Source organism: Pogona vitticeps, chromosome 5 (genome assembly GCF_051106095.1).
Source record: "Pogona vitticeps strain Pit_001003342236 chromosome 5, PviZW2.1, whole genome shotgun sequence".
Lineage (NCBI taxonomy): Eukaryota > Metazoa > Chordata > Lepidosauria > Squamata > Agamidae > Pogona > Pogona vitticeps.
The window spans coordinates 64890667-64897606 of record NC_135787.1 but is presented as its reverse complement, the minus strand read 5'-3'; positions in this window follow the sequence as shown (position 1 = coordinate 64897606).

The following is a 6940-nucleotide window of genomic DNA, read 5'->3' as shown; positions in this document are numbered from 1 at the left end:
ATGCTTTTTTTCTGTATGAAAACTGCTTTACCTGATATTCTTGAGGTCTTAATTCTGAAATATTCTTAAATAAGTGGCCATTTATAAGTCTCCCTGTGCTGATTTCCCTATATTATCTTGGCATTTCTCCTGTTGTGTAGGTTTAGGCAAGGAGACCCGCTGGCCAAGGAGAGGGAGATGGTGGCGAAAGATGAGAGGATTCCATGGCGCCCCAGGATACCATGACACACATTTTGGGAACCACTGGGTTAGGTCACTGGAGGAAAAATGTCATGAAAATAGAAAATATACATTTCCTAAAAGGTTTGTTTTAAGCCTAACTTTGTTATTTTCATGGATATACAGTAATTAAGTTCTATATGGTTGGAAGTTTAATGGAGCATTTGAAATTTGTGGCTTAACTGCACTTGCTCTGTACTGTTTATAGTGCTACTTATTTGTTTCTTTACATATTTCATTATGAAGTAAAAGTATTCAACAATAAGACACAGTCCAGAGGCCAATTAGGGTTAACACTGCAGACAAAAATTTCTGATGAGAGGACCTGGCCTTGGGAAAATGAAACAAATCATGCTTCAAATATGGGTACATTTCTTTTGTTATCTCTGCTGTTTTGTTTGAAAGGATAATTGTAATCCCATGGTCTGATTATCAGTACAGTACTGTATGTTGGAACCTTAATTACACTGGGAGTTTTACTGTATTCTTAAGGAGAGTATGAAAATGAGGGGTTTCTGTGTGCATTCGTAGTCCAGGTAGTAATAAATTCATATCTTGGTCATTAAAAGCAATCTGCTTTGGTAAATTACTCTGTAGCAACACATTTCAACCAATATTCAATGTTGTTTTCAAGAATAACATAGGCCAGTAATAACTTTTCATTTTCTGGTGGTCAGAATCCAAAACTTATCACAGGTAGGGGTGGCTACAGCCAGTCTCTCTGTGCTTGTTTAAAACAACGTGTCGCTGATTTCTCTTTTGTTTAAATCCTGTTTTAAATGATGTATCATTGTTTTGCCATACCATAAAAACAAAAACAGTCTGCTATCTACCGATATTACAGAATAGCATGGACCATGTTGCCATCCTTCAGTCTCGAGAAACTATGATAGAAGCCTCAGTAAAATAATATGGAGGATAGACTTTAACCCAAGCAGCAAATCCCCCCTCTCCCCATCAGTCCAATGGAAAGGCAAGAGCCAATACAACTGGTTTCAGCGACGTCGCAGAAGTTGTCAGAGAGTGACTGTACACAATCATGAACTGCCTCCGGGACTCCAGCTCAGGATTTTGCCTTGAGGTTAACGCCTGAAGCCTTTTCCATCGGTGGATATAGCCACAAGGCAGTGGAGGTTTGAAGTCAGAGTTTTCCTTCTCCTAGATGGGCTGCCTTCCAAGGAGTTTAGAATGGGTGGAAATAGAAATGGGGGTGTAGAGGACCCCGGAAGGGTGGAAAGGAAAGGGGGTGAAGAGGATGTTTATGTTGGAATGGAGTCCCGTTAAGTTTAGCAGAGCAACTCTGTGTGCATGTTCTCCAAATGTGCCAGAATCAATTAAGTACTTTGGCTTCCAACAGGGCATTTTGGGACAGAGACTGAATTAACAGCCAAGATTTACTGGCTTAGGAAATTAATGAATGTATAGCCCAACTTCACTTGTGGAAGAAGAATTAACACAAGCTACTCTGAGCAAACCTTCTGTTGACCCAAATGTGTTCACGGCAAAGGGTTCTGCTAAACTTTTTAGCAGAGTATGATTACTGCAATTTGTATGCATTTGCTGGGAGGGAGAGAACATCCATGCTGATGGAATAGCCTCTGTGTGAGTGTATCTCACTACACAGTGATAACAGTTTGATTTCACTTTTAACTGACATGGCTCCAGTTTATGCAACCCTGCGTTTGCATGATTCTGAAAGAAAGGGAAAACCTTGTGAGAAAATTAGGGAAGCTGAAATCACCGGTAGTGCTAGAATTTGGCAATGAATTTCTATTTTTAATTCTCAAAGTGGTCATGTGTTGTCCAGTGTGTCACAGTAGAGAATGTGACTGTGAGAATGTGAATGTCAAGAAGAGTCATGCTGCAAGGGCAAGATTACATAGGAGGAGAAGCTGTTTAGGAATAGAGGGGACCCCCCCTCCAAGGAGACAGGCAGGAAGGGAGGGAGCAGAGGGTGGGCCAGGGTGAGGACACAGACGAGGAACAGAACACAGGGGGACCAAGTCACTTCCAGAGCTAGTTCCCCAGTTCCTGGTCCACCACCACTGCCTCTGATCTGCCTAGCACTAAGCAGTTAAAAAAGCACCTCCCAGGGGTACACCTGTAGTGGGTTATTGAGCCTCTGGCCCAGCTTCTACTGCAATGTAATTGCTCCTGGCCCTGCCCTTGTGGCTACTTAAAAGGCTGTCAGCTGGGATCAGAACTCACTTGTGGTCAGGATTGACTTAGACTGGTACTTACTAAGAGTGGGAGCCACACCCTGCAGGGTGCTTTGAGGAAGGCTCTTAGCTGTTAACTCAACTTGAGGACCTGAAGGCGTCTTGCTAAGCACAGAGAGCACTGCCAGAATTTAGCTACTTTGTGAGTCGCAATAAATGCAAATTGCATTAACCAGCGCTTTTCTTGGGCATGGTCACACTAACATCTGATGCCCCCTCCCCTTGGCAGTAGGGGAGGCAACAGTGACCCAGATCACATACTGTATTGCACAAGGGCCAGGCCACACCCAGCCACCTTCTATTACAAAGCATCAAAGGACAACTGTGGGAATAAACCAGTTATGAAGGCATGGCAGTTTCTAAACATGCTGTTTGAAATTGCAAAAGGAGGGTGTGGACAGCAGACTTGTCTTTCTCGATCAGCAAAGCTGTCTTCTGAGTGGAAACAAACTGTACAGTATCTGATAGCAGAGGGTGGGCCAGGGTGAGGACACAGACGAGGAACAGAACACAGGGGGACCAAGTCACTTCCAGAGCTAGTTCCCCAGTTCCTGGTCCACCACCACTGCCTCTGATCTGCCTAGCACTAAGCAGTTAAAAAAGCACCTCCCAGGGGTACACCTGTAGTGGGTTATTGAGCCTCTGGCCCAGCTTCTACTGCAATGTAATTGCTCCTGGCCCTGCCCTTGTGGCTACTTAAAAGGCTGTCAGCTGGGATCAGAACTCACTTGTGGTCAGGATTGACTTAGACTGGTACTTACTAAGAGTGGGAGCCACACCCTGCAGGGTGCTTTGAGGAAGGCTCTTAGCTGTTAACTCAACTTGAGGACCTGAAGGCGTCTTGCTAAGCACAGAGAGCACTGCCAGAATTTAGCTACTTTGTGAGTCGCAATAAATGCAAATTGCATTAACCAGCGCTTTTCTTGGGCATGGTCACACTAACATCTGATGCCCCCTCCCCTTGGCAGTAGGGGAGGCAACAGTGACCCAGATCACATACTGTATTGCACAAGGGCCAGGCCACACCCAGCCACCTTCTATTACAAAGCATCAAAGGACAACTGTGGGAATAAACCAGTTATGAAGGCATGGCAGTTTCTAAACATGCTGTTTGAAATTGCAAAAGGAGGGTGTGGACAGCAGACTTGTCTTTCTCGATCAGCAAAGCTGTCTTCTGAGTGGAAACAAACTGTACAGTATCTGATAGCTACCAAGAGCAAAAGGCAAGCGTCATACATGAGTGTATATACAGTATTACCAGCACAAGCATGACCCGGCTGTTAGATTCTACACAGCAAACATTGGTGGTGGGTGAATATGACTGATGTTAATTGAAATGCCATTAGGGTGGTTCAGTTAGCAGCAGCTGTTGATAAGTAGTATATTTTTTACATGCAGTGAAATCGTGCAAGTTTATTTTTCATAATTATTTGGGCAGCTATGTTGTCATTTAGAGATCATGAACAATGATATATGTCTTCTGAGAAAAGACAGGGCTGAAATAGCGGCAGGTATCAGTACTACAATATGTTTTCCTTTCTTTACTCCCTTGTTTTTCAGTCTTGCTCTTCGTATCCTATTATCACCACATTCCAACTTGTAGAGTCACAGGGCACAAACTTTTTCAGATGGGTCTTACTCCAATGTATCTGACTTAACACCTAGGAATGAATAGGACTGAAGTCTACCTGCTTTTGCCATCTTTTACTTTTTTCATTTTAGCTATTTTATGACTTCCAGAAGATTTTTTAGGTGGACATAACTTTTATGGTGTCGATTTCATATTAATGCTTTTAGACCTTGGTTCATTCCATGTTTCATTACATTATTGTGAGGGTTCGAATGGGGTCTCTCCTGCTTTTGACAAAGACGTATGAGGCTCTCGGGTTGAAAAATCAAAACTGGGCTTTATTGGAACATCAAACAACAAATCCTTATTCTATGGATTAAGTCTAACATTGTCTTTCACTGCCAACGGGTCCCACGAGGGCATTGAAACGTCCTTGGTAAACGGGTTATAGCCCGAATCATTCCAGGGTCCTTGGGTAAATGGATTACTGCCATCCAAGTCCAAAGGGTCAGTCCCGGTTTCTAGCAACAGTACGGTCTCCTCGTCTCTCCCCTCTGGGTCGAAAGGGTCCTCCCCTCCTCGTAAGGGAGCCCACGATCCGGCAGGAACCCCCTCCGTCGGGCTTTCTCCAGTCTCCATGCTCTTCTCTCTCTCGGCTCTCTCAACAGCTTCTTTCTCCTCTCTCAGCCTCCGGCGCCACTCGCGTGCTTCTGTTTCACCCTAATAGGAGGGTCGTGGAGGCAGACTTCTTCTTCTATGGTCTGCCTCCTCCCTGGGAACCTGGACCTTTTCCAACTTTCCTGTCCAGGGGTCTTCTACCCATATTAGCTCCCAGCCCCCGGGTATGTCATCTCTTGTCCTTTTTATATCCCCCATTCCCGCCTCCACTGAGTGGCTACAGTCAATTTAGCAAAACCCCATTCTAACTCACAGGTATCCCACTCCCTGTTGCACAGTCTCCACAGGTGATGCAAGCGGGTCTGTTTGCGCCTCCTTTTCTTTCCTGAGGGAGGATGGCACTCCGGCAAGGGCTTCTACCCCCTCGCTTCACGCCTCACAATTATTTTCTGTTTTTGTCAGAAAACGATGTGTGGTGTGTGTGCGCTTCAATATTGAATGTGGATCAGGCAAATGTGGTTTCTTGTCTTATCTCATCTCTGAAGCTTGAGGGATGATCCTGAGCCTCTACTCTTTCCCAGGGCAAAATTGCATTAATTCCATGTATATTTCTCAAAGGGAGGAGAGAATAAATAATGCCGGACTCCTTTTGCTCCAGAATCTGAGCTTTCCATGTAGTTGCATCTGATAAATTCTGGATTATTTAACAGCTTCCACTGCCACACCTAATTTGTGTGTTGCAATTTGTAAATTGTAGCTCCTTTATTATTAGGCACCACCACCACAAATCAAACCACACAGATGGTCTGAAATAGATTGTTCGAAATCATCTGTGAGTTCCAATGTTTGTGATCAATTATTTCTGCTTGGAAAAATGATTTATCAAATTATAACTCCTTGAATTCTTCCAGCATGACCAGTACAAGAAAGTCACTTTCCCAGCTCTGAGCAACAGCAGCTGCCATGCCTGACAATTTATCTACAGAATGCTAAACTAGTTTCTTAAGTTAACAAGATGAAATGGACGGGTACCCCAAGCTCACAAAGAAGTTGTGAATTCACTTAATGAATTGGTTGATAAGTTTACAGTACATTCTCTTGTACATCATTGGTCACTACATGTAAACACTCATAATTTTATAGATATGGCTGAATAGCTCAGTAGTTTAGGTGTCTGGTTGTAGAGCCAGAGGTTGGGAGTTTGATTCCCCACTGTGCCTCTTATGAGGACAGGCTGTGGAAGAAAGGTAGAGTAAACCATCTCTGTGTATTGTCTACCAAGAAAACCTTTAGAAGAGTCACCATAAGTTGAAATGGACTTGATGGAATGCAATTATTATTACATTGTTGATGAAATACAAAATAAGGGCCGCAATACATACAGCTGAATTATACACTGCAGACACAATACAGTTTTGGTTGTCCAATTTTAATGACATAAAATCTTAGCACAATACTTCTGATGTCAAATATACGAGCGCACCGGTTAACGACAAATCCGCATAGCGACGCGTTTTTTGCGATCGCTAATGCGATCACATTGCGATGTTTTAGATAGGGAAAACATCGCATTGCGATGTTTTACAAACAGCTGATCGGCAGTTCCAAAATGGCAGCCTCTGCCCTCGCTTACCGGGTGGCGAAAATGGCGGCCGGATGGAGGAGTCCCCGCATAGCGGTGAGTTTTTCCCCAATAGGAACGCATTAAACGAAGTTTTGGGTCCCCCCCGCATAGCGACGAATCCGGATAGCAACGTTAATCCTGGAATGGATTGTCGCTATGCGGGGCACCACTGTACCTGGTTTTTGAAAGAAGTACATGCATGCTCAAATGTATTTTTTCTAATTGATATGAATAAATGTTCCAGCAAGAAAGAATCCCTCAAATTAGGTGGGCTTCTCAGAATAGTAAAAAGCCCAGGTGCAACTTTAGAAGAACCCAAAATCTTTCAGCTGCTGCCTGAAATGGTAACATCCATTTTTACAACTTTTTGTTTTTCTGTAGACCAAGCCTTGATACTGAAGAGAATATGGGCCCTCTGCTGACACAAAGAAGTAAGTGCAAACTTCATTTTCAGTCATGCATTTATTCTAAAATAGACTTTGTCAAATAAGCATATACTTTCTGGCAAAGCCTGTAGGAGTAGTGTTCATAAATTTCTCACAAAATTTCCATTCACTGCGTGACAAGTTCTTCAGAAAATAAAATACTCTCAATTTTCTCATGGGTTTTGGAACAAACTTTAACTAGGAAAATGTGAACTGAGCAGCAAAAATAACCTCACACTTGGATCCTATGTGCTCAACTTTCCAG